The sequence below is a fragment of the Eubalaena glacialis genome, chromosome 12 (genome assembly GCF_028564815.1).
Source record: "Eubalaena glacialis isolate mEubGla1 chromosome 12, mEubGla1.1.hap2.+ XY, whole genome shotgun sequence".
NCBI classification, from domain to species: domain Eukaryota; kingdom Metazoa; phylum Chordata; class Mammalia; order Artiodactyla; family Balaenidae; genus Eubalaena; species Eubalaena glacialis.
The window spans coordinates 88965301-88984096 of NC_083727.1; the positions used below are offsets into that span (position 1 = coordinate 88965301).

The 18796-nt window shown below is 36.5% G+C and overlaps 1 protein-coding gene and 1 pseudogene across 1 annotated transcript in view; one reads left to right on the forward strand and one right to left on the reverse strand.

Moving 5' to 3' along the window:
* EYS (eyes shut homolog) overlaps positions 1 to 18796 on the reverse strand; it is a 1734738-nt gene that overhangs the window by 1247641 nt on the left and 468301 nt on the right. The window lies entirely within an intron of this gene.
* Positions 708 to 15290, forward strand: LOC133102636 (phytanoyl-CoA dioxygenase, peroxisomal-like; annotated as a pseudogene).

An 18796-nucleotide genomic window follows, 5' to 3' on the forward strand; every position in this document is an offset into this window, starting at 1 on the left:
TTAGTACTATTTTTCTTTGTTTTTTGGGGCTAAGAATTTAAAAGGAGAGTTCATAAATAAGGGATGTTTCTCGGGCCTTGCCTGGGAAAGATTGAGATGAATCTATCCCATTAGAGTTAATCAAAGGTCCTAGGAAAGCACTTACTTTAAAACATATAGAACAGGGAGGAGAGCTCACTATGGACAATATTTGGAAGCAAAGAATCCAGGCTTTCCCACTGTGGTGTCCCGGATGAGAACATTACTCAGAAGCAGGAAAGCAAATTTGAATCAGGACGTACCCAGAGGAAAAAATCAAGGCCAAACCCACTGTGGTTGGAAGAAGAAGTTCAAAATCCTAGATGACACAAAAGCTTGATGGCTGTACTTTTCAAACTTTAGTGAGATTAGAATTTTGTGGAAGGCTTGTTAAGGTTTTTGGGCCTCACTGCAGAGTTTCTGATCCAATAGGTGTGAGATGAGGCCTGAGAATTTGCATTTCCCAAAACTTCCCTGGTTAAAGGAACACATTTTGTCTTATAGGATCTTAAGACCTTATCATTAAAGAAAAGAATAGAAATATAAGTAAAAGCAGTGTATCTTCCACTACTGAGGTAGATGCCCTACTAGAAAAACAAACCACAACAACAAAAAACACCACCAAGTTTTGGAGACCTGAAGCAAAGAAAGCTAAGATGTGAAACTAATTATTTAGAAGGAGCTTAAAGATGGACATTGGCTTCAGCTGGGAGGTTTTCCAAGTTTCCAGGGGCAACCAGATCAGGGCATGGATCCTGGAAGCATCTGACTATAAGTTAAGAGAGAGGAGAAAAAGCAAAGATCAGTTGTTGACAGGTAGGTCCTGTCAATTATACCAGCGACAGAGTAGAATATGTTAAGGGGGATAAAGAAAGTTAAATAACCCATGAGGACCAATGTCAAGGTCAATAAGTTGAGCAAAATACTTATTGTTTATATATATATATATATATATATATATATATATATATATATATATAGTCAAAATAAATGACTCCTTTTGATATGCAATAAAAATATGTTTAAGCAATATAGTCACATGAACAATGAGGGATATTTTCAAAGATATACAATTACCTAGATTAATTAACAAACATGCATTACAATTTTGAGAATTGTAAGCTGCCATTCTTGGTCAATGACAAGTTATTTTCCATATAAGATGAAGTCAACACCATTGTGGGCATTCCTTGAGATGTCACCATTTAAGAGCCATGCAATCCTCGGGGATACCACCAAACACTATGGTCCCAGGTAATCGTATATAATAGAACACATGTCAAGTAAAACAAATGACACATTTTGTTTCCATTGTTTTTGTTTTTGCCAATCAAGAAAAAAAATACAGACAAGATATCCACCCTGTAATGGGCAGTAACAGAAAATGTACTACAAGCTTATTCTTTCCCTCCACATAAAATACGGCAATGCTAAATTTTATTATTATTTCCATGTGCTACAGTAATGTCCAATGATTATGGAAAAATGGTCTTAGTTTAAATCCCACCCTACTCCCTCAAGGCACTAAAAATAGTGCAGAAAAATTTCAGAGGAGCCAAGTTAAAACTAGGTCATAAACAGAATATATGGCTGTTTCATGAAATAGCCCAGAATGTGTGATAAGGATGATCATATTTTTAAATTAGTCTTTAGCCTCAAGATAATTCTCCAGAATGCCACAATAAATATATAATATATTCCTTTATATGCTGTATTTTTATGGTACATTGTTAATGAAACATGAATTATTAAATGTGTAGTTCAGTAATTAGTGGCTGAATTCATATCACAGCATGTCTGATGGTAACAAATATAGTTGCTTTTATGCAGCTGCATTAATGCATATATTTTAATGTGTCCCTATCTCTTTTACATTAAAGAGTGATGTAAGTTTATATGTGACATATGCTTTGTTAAGTTTTATGAATTAGACAATATAAGAATATCAAGAGGAAAAGTAGACTCAAGATCATTAGCAATGTCAAATTGAATGGGAGAAAGCATTTTAAAGTTTTATAAAACTAATGACTTCTCAATAGGCCTAAGGCTTTAATAGCTGGGATATAGTTTCTAGTCTTCAGTTTCATTAAAATGTATCTGGGAAATGGTCCATTTGAGCGAGTTAAGACAAAAATTTCTTGAGGCTCATGATACCCTTAATTTAAAATGAGAATAGGTCTTGAAAGAGCATAGGGCTTTACAGATAGGTACAGCTCTCACTGTAAAAGCAAGAAAACTCAGATCCAGGTAATGTAAGAGATGCCATACTTTGTTCATAGAATCAAATCAAAAAGGTTTGATTAGTGAATCAGTAACTACAGAATTGCCCTAAGGTCACAAAGCCAGTATTTCTGAGCAAAAACTCCATACGTACTGAATTTCAGAACACAGACCTTTTTACTGTGCTCAGCTGACTAATTCAGAGCTTAATTTTCCTCCTTTTTAAATTCATCCCTTCAGCACATAGTCATTGAGCATCTATTTTAATCCAGGTGGTGTAGTAGGCTCCGTAGATTCAAAGATGAATGATTAATGACCCTGGCTCTCAGGAAGCTTGTGTGGGGAAATAGGACAGGTGAGCTCACTGCGTTAGAATGCATTGTGGCAGAGCAAAGAAGAACTAAATGCAAGGAAAAGAAAAAAACTTTAGTGAGACTTTGTCAAACTTCTATTCAAAGTCCTTCATTGATTCTCCTCCTCTTTCAGAGCAAAAACTGGAGTCTTTGTGAGAGCCTGCTAGGTCTGTGGTCATCTGCCTCCATTCCTTCTTTCTGAATCATCAACTCTCAACCATCCTTTCTCACTCTAGCCACACTCACCTCCCTTTCTATTTTTTGCCGGGCCAAACATGCTCTTCCTTGGAGAATTTGACACCTGCTGTGCCTTTCACCTTGAGCACTCTCCCAAGATCATCCATATGGCTCACTGCCTCACTCACTTTTTTCAGCTCTTTACTTCAATATCTCCTTTTACTTTTCCTGATCACCTAACAAAAATAGCAATTACTTCCATATTCTACCCTTATATTTCCTCATATTGCTCAGGAAACTGTAGCACAGAAAAATGACATAATTAGACCAAAGTTATAGTTTATAGGTGGTTGAGCCACAATTTGAACACAGCAGTCTGGCTCCAGACCCGAGATCTCAGCTACTTTATTTTACTGCCTCAGTAGTAGTGGAATCCAAAGAAATGGAAGAAATATTGCTGACCATTTTTAAAGGGATCCTCTCAAGAAGGTTTCCTCTTGAGCTAGAAGAGAGTGATGGGATGTGTCATGGAGTAAAGAGGGCATTATAAGTGACAGATGAAGGAGAGAGCCTGCCCTGCCAAAGCTGTTGTCAGATGGTACCAGCTGCAGTGACTCCAAAGAATTAGAACAATAAATAAAGCACCTCACTGTAGTAAGAGGTACCTTCTTAAACCAGATAATCATAGATTTCAGGAATATCAGCCACAGTAGTACCTGTAGCCAAAAAAGGGGAGCAGAGAAGACCAAGCCAGCAGCAGTATCTCCCCTTTCTCTCTGCAGGGTTTGCATAATTAGTGGGTGTAGTTGAAACGTAAATATAAGGATTTAGGAAGCACAACTAATGTTAGACTTTTTCTATTTTTGATTATGTACCACCATATGGTACCTTTTTCATCTTGGTCAGTTCTTAAAATCAGGTATTTTCACAAATTGAAATTAGAACCTGACTCAAATGACTATGCCAAAATTCAACAATTAAAAAAAGGTGATGGCACATTTAATTACACTGCACTCATGAGTCAATTATAATAAATTTAAAATAAGCAAACATTTTAGATTAATAATAAGCAATCTAACATTTACAATTATTTTTTATTTACTGTATTATATTTTTATTGATATTTTGTGTGCATGTTTTTATAATTGTATTAGTGGAATAAGTCATGTAGCATGTAATTTACAAATAATTCATATTTTAGAAATATATGAACAAAATATTTTATTAATAGGGAATCAAACTCAAAGAAGTTCGGAGACTGTTTACAAAAGTTTGACCCAATAGTGCCATGGATATCCATTGTCATTGAATTCAACCACTATGGATATATAGAGAAAATTTTAAAATGATTTTGAAGTTTTTAAAAACTTAATTTTATTAAATATTAATAACCTAAAGTAGATATCATTATTTAGAGTTAATGGTAGATGTCTTAGAAAATGTATAAATATAATTTATACAAAAATTTTCCAATCATTTCACTGCAATGCATTTATAGTTAATAAATTAGAATTTTACAGCAAAACCCCAGATGCAATTATTAATAATGTAAACCTTTAAAATAATGTATAATAAATAACATATAATAATAATTAACGTTACTATAATAATAACTAATTAGAATATGTTTGTATGTGATTTACATAGAATCTTTATTTTTCAGCTCTTTGTTAACAAGATCTAAATATATTTAGGAAGTGTTTTTTAAAAAAATCCTTGTAATGCTTGTCAGTACCAGAGAAATGGCTGTCAAGCATAAATCTATTAAATAAATAGATGTCATATCATATTATGAACTTCATGTCAGTTTTATTTTTCCTTCACATTGATATTCTGGATCCTTTAAAAGATAAATTATTCATATTACACCTCATCTTTTCATTTACTTGCAGAGTATAACTGCACAGGAATTAGCTCTGAAAGAGGTCAACTACGGGCCAAATGCCAACAGGAATCTTTGCTGCCTACACAGAATAAGGTACACTGTGGAGTAAGAGAGACTTACTTACCTGAACCTGTCTCAGCAGAGTGTACTATTTCTCTAGTGAAAACATAAAAAAAGATAGATCACTGCATTATGTCAATTAGTCTACTCATTCTTCAGCATGAATATAAGAAATGAGGAAGTATATGAGCTATTTGTGTCAGGATAAGCAGATAGATAATAAATACATACACACTCATTTGAGTCTACTACAACACTAAAGTTCCCACACTATGCACAAAAATTGTGCTCAGAAAAGTACATTAAAAGGATAAGATGAAAAAAATTGCTGGCCACAAATTTTAAATCATTATTTAAAAGATATTGTGATTCTATTATGAAGCCTGTTTAAAGATCCCACCCTTTTTTCTTTCCCCTGTAGTTGCATAAATGAGGTTACTGTAAAATGAACATGCTGATTTACTACCAGGCAAAGAACGTTTTCTTTGTTATTGTTTCTAAGTTTTTGATTTATGTAAGGGTAATTTCCACAGCTTGGGTCTTGGTGGAAAAATACCCTGTAGCCCAGTCTTTAAATGGAGAGCTCATAAAACCCTGGAACAGAGGAAGATCAGTTTGGAACAAGCTTTCACTATTTTGTAGGGTTCAGACACCAGCACTGTAGACGTTTGGTGGAGGCCATCAGGTACTAGTAAACTGAGAAAGCACCAAAGGAGAGCAGTGTCTAAAGCACGGAGAGGTCACCAACTCCAGGAAGGCTTTCTATGTCACAACCAGCCTGGACTTACCAGATACCCTGGTTATTCAAAAGAAGATGGACATTCTGATTCAAATATGACATTTTCCTGATATTAAATTTGGAAGGTAATTCAAACATAAACCATTACAGAACAACTACCAGAACCCAAACTACAGTCCTCTCAGGTCAGATTTAGTCCCTAGGCCTCCACATAAACCACACTCCTTCTTACTCTTCCAGTGATGGAGAAGAGATGACCCCATTCTGGACTGATTATCCCACTGTATGACTTATCTTCTAAAGGAGCAGTTAAGTTATTGAATGATCAGTTGAAAACTAAAAGATATGAGACAGTATTTTCCATATAGTTTTCTGGAGCAGAATATACTGGTTATGGTTCTTTTAGTAATAAAATTCAAAATAACTTTTTAAAAAAATTTGCTGTTTTTTTCCTAGTTTTCTAAACTGTCTACAAAAGAATGTGCAATAATTTTGCAATTGGATTTTAATGTTATTAAAGAGTTACTTAGAGAATTTAAAAAGGTAGCTCAGCACTCTATAGTAATCAATCTTAGTATACAAGAAAAATAAGACCATGGAATTATTTGAAAACATAAAAAATAATTAGCTAGTATAGATTATTGTCAGATAAGACGTGACTTTAAACTGGAAAATATATACTTTCTTATAAATTTATTTACAATGGATTTATGACATTTTGCACAGTAAAGAAATCTGAACTACCTCTGCATCTTACAGTGCAGCCCAGGGTCTCTTTTGCTCGTGGGCTGCTCCCTCTGATGTAATCCAGGATTTAGTGTCATCTGTCCCCCCAGCCCAGCCCCATCAACACCACTCCAATTGTAGGAAAACAAGTTTCTGCTAGCAGAAATAAGTTTCTTTCCTAGCTTCTGGAAATTTCAGGTTTTCAAGAATTTTTCAGATTCTGTCTCCCTTTCACAAAGAAATGATAAACTATTTATAAAATTCATGGGATCTATAACTCTTGATCAAGATCAGAAAATGAATATATATTGGGTCCTCCCTTGACATCACATTTATTAATTTTCTGGTATAGCTTTTGCATTTATGTGACAAGGAGTATCTCCTGTTTTATGACTACACAGATATAGGACAGTCCTTGTATAAACTGGTCCAGTAGGTGGCAGTTAGACTGATGCAATCACAGGTCATCATTGAGAGCAAAAGCAGATGGCCAATAAAGACTGCTTTTTTCAAAAAATCACCAGGATCCTGTGAAAAGGTCTTAACCCACAGAAATATTATGACTTTGCTTAGGGCTAGAACTTCTCCTCTTCCATCTGCCTGTTAACTGCATGAACAACAAGAAGAAACAAACGATTTTCTGGTCTGACTAATTAAGCCTCTCAGTAAGCACCTCAGGCTCCGGCCCCACTTGTTTGGTTAAGTCACCAGTCTGGAGGAACGGGGAAGATGCCCTCCTTATTTCATTCCTGCCCTTTATGGTTCTCTGCTCCCCTCCACAATCTAAGCAGTTCTAGAAGAATTTACTTGGAACAATTTTGTCTTCTTTTATCTAAATTAAGTCAAACTTTTTATCTAAGGAGGAATAAAAAACAAACTTTTTTTTTCTACAGGAACATCTCAATAGGCATATATAATGATTGATACATAACTTGCTCTACAATAAGATCTGATTGTATTAGGGTTTTACAGACATCTATACATAAATCATAACAACACTGATTATAGTTTGGTTTTGAATTTTGATTTTCATGAGTTATTCATTCAGTTGTTTCCCCTTAGAGACAATAATAAGCACCAAATTACAATTGGACAATATGTAACAAATTAAAAATGTTTTTCTACATTATATTCCCTTGGATTTTTATAGTATTAATTTTAATATTGTTTTAGATTTGGTTCAAATTCATTTATTTTTAAAAGTGTTTAGTTTGTCTTAGGATGCCAAAATATACTTAAAAGTCAGACCAAAGAGTTAGTGTTAATTGTGGATATATTTATTCCAATTCATCACATAAAATTTAAGAAAAAAATTGAGAGGACACATGACAGAAATCCATTGATTAGCTAGTTAGATTGGCAAATTTTAAGAAAAAATTGTTCCTCTCTCTGTGTCCACTAGAACACAGTAGGAACAAACTCCCTGGTGGCTTAAGTGCAGTAATTGGTACCACTGCAGAGTGACCAGGGGCTCATATACTTAGAAAATGTTTTCAAAATCTTTGGCTTTTTTGATGTTTGATGATCAGTACATTATTCCAATCCTCAGTAATGAAAAAGAAGCCATGCGGCAGTTACTTTCCTCTTAGGAGTTTTTCTTATTAAATTGAGGGGTTTGTAATTAAAATTAATTTCTTTTGGTAAATTTTGAGTTTATTAAAATATATTTATAGCTGGATTAAAATACAATACCTTAAAACCTTTTCCATTATAAAAATCATTCACTCTTATGTGTATACAGAACATTTAATAAAATATCTTAAAAGCCAAATTTTAAGAAATTTTACACTTCAAAATTTAAATTTAACTTATTTAGTAAGAACGCATCTTCAATAAATAGCTCTAGTATTCAAGCTTTAATTTGTATAAATACATTTTTATGCTATCACCTTGGATAATTTCTGGATTGAAGTCATTCACTTGACATACTCCCAGTCATCTGAAGAATGAAAATTGGACTTCAAAAATCTGTGGCAAGGCAATAAACACCTGCTTTAAGAAGTGAGGGACAGCAATGTCCTCTGAATATTTCCTTGTAGACTCCTCTCACCTCATGATACTACCACCAATTCTCACTTGTCTCTCAGTGCCTATCGCTAGACTCCTCCTTAATTTTCCACACCATTCCAGTAATGCTTTTCATGCTCCGTGATCTGGCTGTTTCTGATTCAGTCCATCTCTCTCTTACCAAATGTAAAATATCATAACAAGTTCTAAAATGCATTGCACCACAATTACAGGGTTATATCTCCCTCCAGTCACTATAGCCATTAAATGAGTTTGCCAGCTGAGTATCCCACCAAAGAGGAAAGCTGTCGATTTTTATAAGATTGTGAATGTTCTCCATACTACGTTTCTGGTTCAGAAGTAAATTCTGCTCTAGTAACCTGCTTGTAAGCCTAGGAATTGATGTTCCTGTGTTCCATTACCTCTCTTACGTCCAGGGCACTTGTACCCAGATGCTGTAAGTTTCTCTTACTGCAACTACTGATGAAATGACGGTATCTTTTCTTACCAATATTCCCTCTACAGCTCTGGTTCTCTGTCAAGCTTTAGTAAGAACTGAACAGCAGTTCTCAGTATGCTCCAGGCTGCTTATAGCATTAAGGGTCCAATTTACATCATATAGGATTTGTATCTGAAGTTCCCATTCAAATCTTGGAAGAAAATCTCAGTTGGGTAGCAAGAGGTTGGCTTCACACTCTCAAACTCCAAGTACCCTGCAAATATCAAATCATAATTTAGTAGAAACTGTGTACAGCCATCCCTTGGTATCCTCCAGGGATTGGTTGCAGGACTCCTGAGGATATCAAAATCCTTGGATGCTCAAGTGCCTTATATAAAAGGGTGTAGTATTTGCATATAGCCTACACACATCCTCCTGTATATTTTAAATCCTATGTAGATTATTTATAATACCTAATACAATGAAAATGCTAGGTAAATAGTTATAAATACTAAACGCTATGAAAATGGTTGTCATTGGGAGGCAAATTCAAGTTTTGCTTTCTGGAACTTTCTGGAATTTTCCTTTCTGAATATTTTGTCTCTTAACTGGTCAGCTTACTCCTTCCAAACCAATGTCATCTAACAGCCACTCCTTTGATGACTAGGGCCTTTGGACTTGCTTGTCAAAACCAGCTAAGGAGATCACTTTTTCCATAGAAAGTTCCCATTTGAGAGAGAAAGCAATGATTAGCGTTCTAAGTCTCTATTTTAATCCTACATTTACTTTTTATAATTCTAGCTCTACATTCTTTTCAGTTCCAGTTAATCTGCAGATAAGAAGCTGGCGCTTTAATTTTAGTCTCTGGCTGCATTACCTGTGGACAGCCCATTCCCTGAAAGGGTCTGTCCTCTGAGTGCAGGCTTCCATCCAGTTGAGCCCTGGTTGGTTGCTGAGTGTTGCTTGGGATAGGCAGCCCAGTGACCACCAGGATCCTGTATTTATGCACTATGCCTCTGCATGTGAACCTTCTGTGATGTACTTTAAAGACACAAAGGCTAAGACCTCATTCCTATTTGCTTAATTAGAATCCCCAGGAAGTGAGTCCCAATTAGCAGGTATTTTCAGAAACGGTACAGGTGATTGTGGTGTGTTATGGCGTCTCTGAAATACTGATTTGATCTCAGGATTCTCATCCTTTTTAGTTTTGTGAGTCCTGTGGGCAACTGAACTCAAGCTCTGATATTTGCAGAGGCTCAGCGAGGTCTAGGAGAGAAGGAAAATATGGGAGAGGCACGGAATCTGCAGACCATTCTAACTCTGCTTTACATCACAGTGTGACCATGAGAAACCTGGCTTATTTCCAAGAGGCTTGTGTTTTTCTTTCTAAAATACATCTTCTATGATATACCAGTAACCTATAAAAGCAGTCCTAGAAAGGCACACCACAGCACAGAAAATAGTGGGATCTACATTTTCTGACATGCAATTAGCCCTTGATTGTATATATATTTTAAAAGTGACAGGATCAGTAATAACACTCTAGACCTATATGTCTGTATATATGTTCATATACTCATTCACACTTATATCTATGTCAATCACATGGGATTCTCTTGAGTTTTTGTTCCAGATTTTTTTTAAGTATAGAAGATGGATTTTTCATCTTAGTCTTTTAAGTGCAGCACTTAGATGACAGGAGATCTTCTTGCTTTGAGAGGGCAGAGAAGGCCAGCAACTAAATCAGGGGAACTAACCTGGAAGGCTGTGGCACTAAAATTTAGGTGGAGTTAGCCAGATTAAAGGCTTGATGTCTGAAGGCAGACAGATGTCTGAAGAGGGACAGGTGGACGTGTTCTGCTTTGTGTCCATCATATGCAGAGCATTTCATCAGAAATGTAGCAATCTCGGGCTTCCCTGGTGGCGCAGTGTTTAGGAGTCCACCTGCCAATGCAGGGGACACGGATTCGAGCCCTCGTCTGGGAAGATCCCACATGCCGTGGAGCAACTAAGCCCGTGCGCCACAACCACTGAGCCTACGCTCTAGAGCCGGAGAGCCACAACTAAAGCCCGCGCGCCTAGAGCCCGTGCTCCGCAACAAGAGAAGCCACCGCAATGAGAAGCCCGCGCACCGCAACAAAGAGTAGCCCCCGCTCTCTGCAACTAGAGAAAGCCCACGCGCAGCAACAAAGACCCAATTTAGCCATAAATAAATAAATTAATTAAAAAAAAAAAAGAAATGTAGCAATCTCACATCAAGTCCTAAAAGATTGCCCAAGAACCCCAGCAGCCTGAGATCATGTAGAACAAAAGCTATCAGCAGTTGCCAAATCCCTGGAATCTTGGGATGAGTACAGACTCTATGAGATTCTTTTGTGTGTGTGTATGTAATATGCTTTATATTTATTTATTTAAAATTTGTATCGGAGTATAGTTGATTTACAATGTTGTGTTAGTTTCAGGTGTACAGCAAAGTAAATCAGTTATACGTATATTCACTCTTTTTTTTTTTTAAGATTCTTTTCCCATATAGGCCATTACAGAGTATTGAGTAGAGTTCCCTTTGCTATACAGTAGGTCCTTGTTAGTTATCTTTTCTGTACATAATAGTGTGTATATGTCAATCCCAATCTCCCAATTCATCCCCTCTCTTACATGATATTGCTTATATGTGGAATCTAAAAAATTCCACATATAAAAGGGTACAAATGAACTTATTTACAAAACAGGAGTAGAGTCACAGATGTGGAAATTTATGGGATTCTTAGTCTCTGAGAAATCTAAAATTAGCTAAAGAGATAGAGATAAAGACCTGCCCATTCAATCCATTCATGCATTCATTCATTTATCCTTTATTTTCTCTCTCTCTCCCTGTCTCTCTCTCTCTCTCATATCCTCTCTCTCCCTCTCTTCCTCCTTCCTTTCCTCCCTGTCTCTCTCTTTTTCTGTAGCCACAATTAAATCCTCCTCCTTCTCAGCATCATAAAATATGGTTTATATTTGTTAATTGCTTTATACGTGGCAAGCAATGTGTTAAGTATTTTACATGCAGTATCTTATTTAATCTTTATAACAATCCTGCAAAGTAACTGTTATTAATATGTGCATTATTATAATGAGCTGAGTGAGGCTTAGAAAGGATAAGTGACTTGTTTGAGGTGGCACAGCTAGGAAGGGAAGCTGTGGGCCTCAAAGGCCTGTCCCCTATGTGCAAGCAGCCTTTGGTTGTGAAAGGCATGCTGCACAACCTGACCCATTATAATCGAGAAAATGCAAAGACCACTCTCTGTTATTCTTAACCAAAGCTTTTCATCAGTTTACGTGAAGAAACTATTTATCTGCTAGCTCTAATTAATCTGTATGTATTATAACCAAGACAAGTTCATATATGAAGTAATTAACCTGGGTTCCAGAACTTGATGTTGGAAACCTCTTGCTATCTGTTTAAATCAGGATGGTTGGCAAACGGCTAAAGAACAAAGACATATTCTCTTTTGTGTGTATGCACTCACATGTGTATGCACATTTGCACATATGCTTGTTTCTACATATACATATCCACTCTTTTATTCAAAATTTCCTACACTCTTCACAATTGATAAACTCCTCACAGACAAATGGGGGATTGGGATGACACAGAGTTAGAATACAATGGAGCTCTTCATTGATGGAGAGGAAGGATTTACAGTTCTTTGGTCACTGCTCTTGTCAGTTAATAATATACTGTTAAGTCAACCTGTTCTTCTGAAGGAAGATGTGTGTCTTTTCTCTTATTATCATCTTAAAAACAGTATCTGAACACAACATGACAGCTTTCTAAAAAGAGTTTTATATAGACTCAACTACTTGAAAATGGCATCCATGTAAATGGTAGAAAGAATATATTTTAGGAAAAAAAATAAATTACTGTGTAACTATTCACTAAATTCTCAGAAATAAATTGTGAAGCCCAGAATTGAGTCCTAGTTATAGTGACGTAAATACAACAAACAATAATATAAAAGTACAATGCCGGTATTGAAATACTTTGAAGCTTAACCTGTCTGATAATGCTTTGAAAATAAACCTATTTATTGATGTATTTTGGCTAATGTTGGCAATGGAAATTGCATTCAACCAGTTCTAAATCATTTTTTAAACTGGACTATTTCTAGGAACTGTCCACTTTTACTGGAGACTCTGAAAATGGAAAATTTCTCTCTTAGTTACATTCTTAGACAACAGTTATGAAATTCACACTGCTCCACAGATTTCTAAACCTCAAAACTCAACCATCTGTAAAATTCACTTCTCTGTAATGAATCTTAGAATAAGAAAGAAGGAAAAATATGTCTGAGCTTCCAAAGTAGATATAAGAAGTCCAAAGTATTAAAGCTCATGTATTTCTTTACTCAGGTGGATCAACAAATCTTTTCTAGAATCCATTTGTTTTTACTTTGCATATAATCCTAACAAATTTGGTCATGTGTTTCACTACCATGACAGACTGAAAACAACAGATTAGAGGTGAAGAAATGGGGTGCTTCAGACAGACATATTAGCTGACCAAAATTGACAATTGAGGGGAATACATTGAAAGAATTATACAATCATCAGATGAATGAACTAAAATTCTATATTCCTCTTGGATTATACAAGGAAAACAATTCTATAATCTACCGTATTGTAGAAAGGAAAGAAAACTGACACCCATCACATTGAACCACTTTCATAAATGTAAATTATTCTCAATAAATTCTTAGGCTAAAATCTGTGTAATGAAAAGTAGAGATCTGGGTAATAAAATTTTTTAGGCAGATCTTATTCTACATAAACAAAAGTAGGCTGTTTAGAATGGACATACCCAAAGGACTTCATTTTGTGTCACCTAATCACTACAGTGCCATTTTTAACCATGAGTTTGGTTGTTAGCTGATGCATCACGATTTAGATTAAACTTTTTTGCTATATATTCATTACTGAAGGCCTTGTAACTAATCAATTTAATCAAAAGACTTAATTGAATTTTGGGATAGCATTACAATCAATTAGCCATTGATTATTTTTTAATACTCTCAAAATGATTTGAAGCATTATATCCAGCCTTTATGAAAAGTTATAATTTCATGCACAAATTTTCTGATTAGCAAATGTCAATACATAAAGAGATTGACACTTCACTAAGCTATTGCAAGTGAGGCGAAAACAATACATTATTATGTCCTTCAGAAAAGAATTGGTATGAAAAAGTTAGATTTATTCCCTTTGTCTTAAAAACAAAAGCACTGGGCTTCCCTGGTGGCGCAGTGGTTGAGAATCTGCCTGCCAATGCAGGGGACACGGGTTCGAGCCCTGGTCTGGGAAGATCCCACATGCCGCGGGGCAACTGGGCCCATGAGCCACAACTACTGAGCCTGCGCGTCTGGAGCCTGTGCTCCGCAACAAGAGAGGCCGCGATAGTGAGAGGCCTGCACATCGCTATGAAGAGTGGCCCCCGCTTGCCGCAACTAGAGAAAGCCCTTGCACAGAAACGAAGACCCAACACAGCCAAAAATAAATAATAAATAAATTAAAAAAAAAAAAAGCACTGAAGCCTCTTCAGCCTTGGGGAGGCGGGGCTGCCCTCAAAGTTAAGTGGGGCCAAGGCCCGGCCACCGGTGTTCCCCCCAAGGCCATGGACAAGGACCACGCCTCCCCTGTCTGCATATCTTGTTGTGATACCTCGCCACCGCCAGGCCTAGGCCATCATAACTCACCCCACTTCAGGGGCTGTTTCTCCTGCCAGTTTCCATAGTCAACAATTCCAGTATACTCGTGAAAATAATGTTCTAAGCCTAGAACAGAGAAATTTATGAAGAAAATGGGTTTCTTGTCATTAAAAATTTGGTGACTGATGCTGATATTCAACACTTGAGGGATGAGTTTGACAGAATCTGCAAAAAAGAGGTGAAACCATTGGGATTGATGGTGATGAAAGATGTGACCATTGCAAAATCACAATATATGCCAAGTGAGAAAGTGATTACCAAGGTCCAAGATTTCCAAGAAGATAAGGAACTCTTCAGATATTGCACCCTCCCTGAAATTCTGAAATATGTGGAGTGCTTCACTGGACCCAATGTTATGGCCATGCATACAATGCTGATAAACAAACCTCCAGATTCAGGCAGAAGACATCCCGTCCGTCACCTCTTGCACGAGGATCTGCACTATTTCCCCTTAAGGCCCAGCAATAGCATCGTTTGTGCCTGGACGGTCATGGAGAACATCGAGCGGAACAACGGCTGCCTGGTTTTGCTCCCAGGGACACACAACGGTCCCTTGAAACCACACGATTATTCCCACTGAGAGGGAGGGCTTAACATCATGTTCCACGGGGTTCAAGACTATGACAGAAATAACACCTGGGTGCACATCATGAAGGAGAAGAGAGACACCATTTTCTTTCATCCTTTGCTTGTCCATGAATCTGGTTCGGAACAAAAGTCAAGGATTCCGGAAGGCAATTTCCCACCATTTCGTGGATGCCAACCGCCACTACATCGATGTGAATGGCACCAATCAAGAAAACATTGGAAAGGAAGTCTTAGGGTTAGTCAGTAAATCTATGGAGTGAAAGACGTCAGCCTGAAGGATGTTTGGGAATTTCCAGCGCACATCGTGAAAGGAGAAAGAATCAACCTTTGAAATAGCCCTTTGCTAGAACTCTTTTAAAGAAAACCAAGATAGACCAAGGTGTCGGAGGAAAATGTTTTCTCAATGGGATGAGAGAATCTTCTCTATTCACTTGTTAACAAAATCAAAGTGCACGGATCCAGTATTTAATTGCATAGGGGTAATTTTGCAGTAAGGTGGGGTGGCTTTAATGGATATAAAAACAGTAAAAGTGAAATATTACTGTTTTAAGGAAAACTTGGGGTTGGAACTAATAAAAGTGATGTATAATTGAAAACAAAACGAACAAACAAAAAAACCCCAAAAGATAAAAGCACTGAAACAGATGGAATAATCCAAAAGAGAAATCATACGTTAAATGTAAGATGCAATGAAATATGCTGCTAAAAACACAGGGAATAACTCTCTCGTTTTTTTTCAGACTGTCCTTTATTTCTCATATAAGGTGCTAAATTGTGAGTTATCAGTACACATGAAATAGTAACCTCTGTACTCCACCCCAAATATCAGAAAAGTTTAGAGCTGGAAAGTGCCATCTGGATACCTAGTCCAGTGATTCTCGATAATTTGTGATTCCTTGTGATTCTCAAGATCGCAAGGAATCACGAATTATCCAGGTGTCTGGATTCAGCAGCTGAATCAGAATTTTAAGCAATTGTTCCCTGGTTAAGAACAATTGAGTCCAATTCTTTCATTTGATTGAAGAAACTGATAACCCAACTAAAAAGTCCAGTAATAGATACTTGCTTATGTATATTCTGATACTTAAATAAAATGAAGAGCTATATTGCCTTTAAATTTTGTTCCATATATAGTGAATCTGAGGAATGTTCTAACACTTCTTAATTTTATGGATCTAATAAGTTAAGTGGCTTGTGGTAAATCATAGAACAAATCCATGTCAAAGCCAGACAATCTCCAAACCTCCTCTTTACTCTTTAAATTACCAAAAACTTGCAAGATATTTAACCTAATAAAGTTTAAAAATGAACAAGAAAAAAACTCATTATTTGGAGGTTTAATAGTTTAGGTGATATTTTATAGGACCTATGACTGAAAAGCAATATTAATATACAACATAGCCATAGTAAAGATGGCACTTGAGAGCTAAGACATTTGACACTTGACAAATTTTGTCATACTGCTATATAACAAAGCAATTTTTGAGAATGAAATGTGTAACTGTCTTCTTTTGCTACAAAATTGGAATTTTTCTTTTCTCCATCAAGGAGTAGTTAGGCAGTTCTTTGTGTTCTGACGATTCTGGAGTTCCAAGAGCTGACACTGAGTCAGAGTCTTGGTGTTAATTTCCATCAAATGAGATTAAAGCAAATCTTCATGGAGAGGGAGGGTAGGAAAAAAATGAAGGTTTTGTATCTGGACATAGAGCAGTTGGACCGATTCCACTCTGATGGAGGGTTTGCAATCCTTGAGAGAGAGCAGAACATTTTAGTGGTTCCAAATGATTTGCTGAAGGGGCAACTGGGACCTGGTCACTAATTAGCTAACCATCCTGCACTTGAGGGGTGCAGAGAGGGTACCAGGAGCCAGATTTGGTAGGAGAGGATTAGAGTCATTTGGCAGATTAACCTGTTTTTGAAAAGGGCATGGGAATGACACAATGGGCATTTCAGTGGCAGCCAAGATGAACTGCAAAGCAGGGCTATTGCCCTGCTGGCTCTGCCACCCCCAGCTTCGACTCTATAAAACAAAAGGGAGGACATGGGCAACTCTCAAATGACCGACATGGGTTTTGCAACCATATGGTGGGGAAGGTAGAGACAATTTTATTTTTCACTAGAAAACACATAAATTCAGTTTGTTTTTTGCACCTGACTGTTTGGGAGAAAATTTATATCTGTAATATGCCAGTATATATAATATGCATAAGTTTTAAAATAGTTGTATATGAACAAAATCTTTGTTCTTTCCACATGTTGGTTCTACTGCACTATTTTTGTTTCTCCTGCTGTAATCAAAATTAAGTATTCATTATTCATGTAAGATACAGAGGAAAATGAAAGTAAAATGAGAGGAAAAATACTAGAATAATTTGATTATACATATTTAAATAAGCATAAGGAAATTGTCATTCTCAAACACATATCTGAGAAAGTTATGCGAGGGAATAAATTTTACTCTACCCAGACTTAACATCTGTATCTTATTATGTGCTATGTATTCAAAATTTTCTTGTTTTCCTCCCACTGTTTTTTGTAGGTTTACTGAACCTTAAAGAAAGGGAGAGAAGAAAATCGTCTTGTTGTTACAAAATACTTCTCCTCTTGGTTTCAAAGTCTTCTGATTTTCTGCTTTTTATCTAAAATCACATTCCATATAATCATAAGGAAATGCTGCAGTTTTGAAAATGTTCATTTGAAGCTACAGTCATATCAAGTTCAAAGAAGAAACACGCCTCATGCCAATGGCATTGCCTGGGTTGCTTTGGGGAGTTCCAGCCACACCACAAGTAGGCTGCTGACTCTTATAGTCAGGTATGAGTGCCTTAGACTGAATAAAGTCATTCTTTTGTTTATTACAATTATTAAACTTTTTGTAGAAACTATGTATTCTATTTCTTTTCCACTTTAAAGCCTTCAAAGAGCATTTCACAATTGTCTTTACTAATGAGTCAGTGAAAGAAAGAAAATATGAAACTCAATTTGGACCTTGCTTTATATTGATTACTTCTGTTGTCTGTTTTAGCCAGGTTTCATTTCAGAATTATGAGTTTTTAGCTCTTTCTGCCTGACTTAGTGTCTTTGCAATGATTTTTTGTTTCAATTTATTATTATACTATTATGTACTCTTTATTCCTACACAAAAATGCAATATTTAACATAATATTGGTGCAATAATTAACTTAGCAGGCTTGGGTGCTCAAACCCTATATATTCCAAATGAAGGGCAGGCCCTTTACTGGTTCCTGGAAGATAACCTCTGGGCCTTGGAATATCCTGCCTGGTAACAGTGTGTTTGATATCTGACACCTTGGGCTAGGCCCAATAGTTCTGCTAATGATGTGATTTATGATGAAAGCCTTGTTTTAAACCTGGGGCTTTGGACCAAGCTGTATCAATTTGAACACTGCAGGAGGTGGAGCCTGGTTAGCTAAAGTCCATGCCTTGTGACTGACCTGAATTAAAACCCTGTACACCAAGGCTTGAGTGAGCTTCCCTGGTTGGTGACACTTCATTCATCTTGTCACACATCATTTCTCAGAGAATTAAGTGTTGTCCACCAAGCTCCACCGGGAGAAGACACCTGAAAGCTTGTGTCTGGTTTCTCCTGGACTTTGCCACTTTGCCTTTCCTTCTGCTATTTTTAATCTATAACTTTTCACTGTAATAATCTCTTACCAGGAATAAATCAGTTTTTTTGAGCCTTTCTAGCCAACTGTCAAATCTGAGGGTAACCTTGGGGCCCAGACACAATATCTAAAATCTATCAAATGCTTTGAACATTCATTCATTTTTTAAACCATCTGTTGTCTCCATAACATCTTCTCTTGGAAGGAT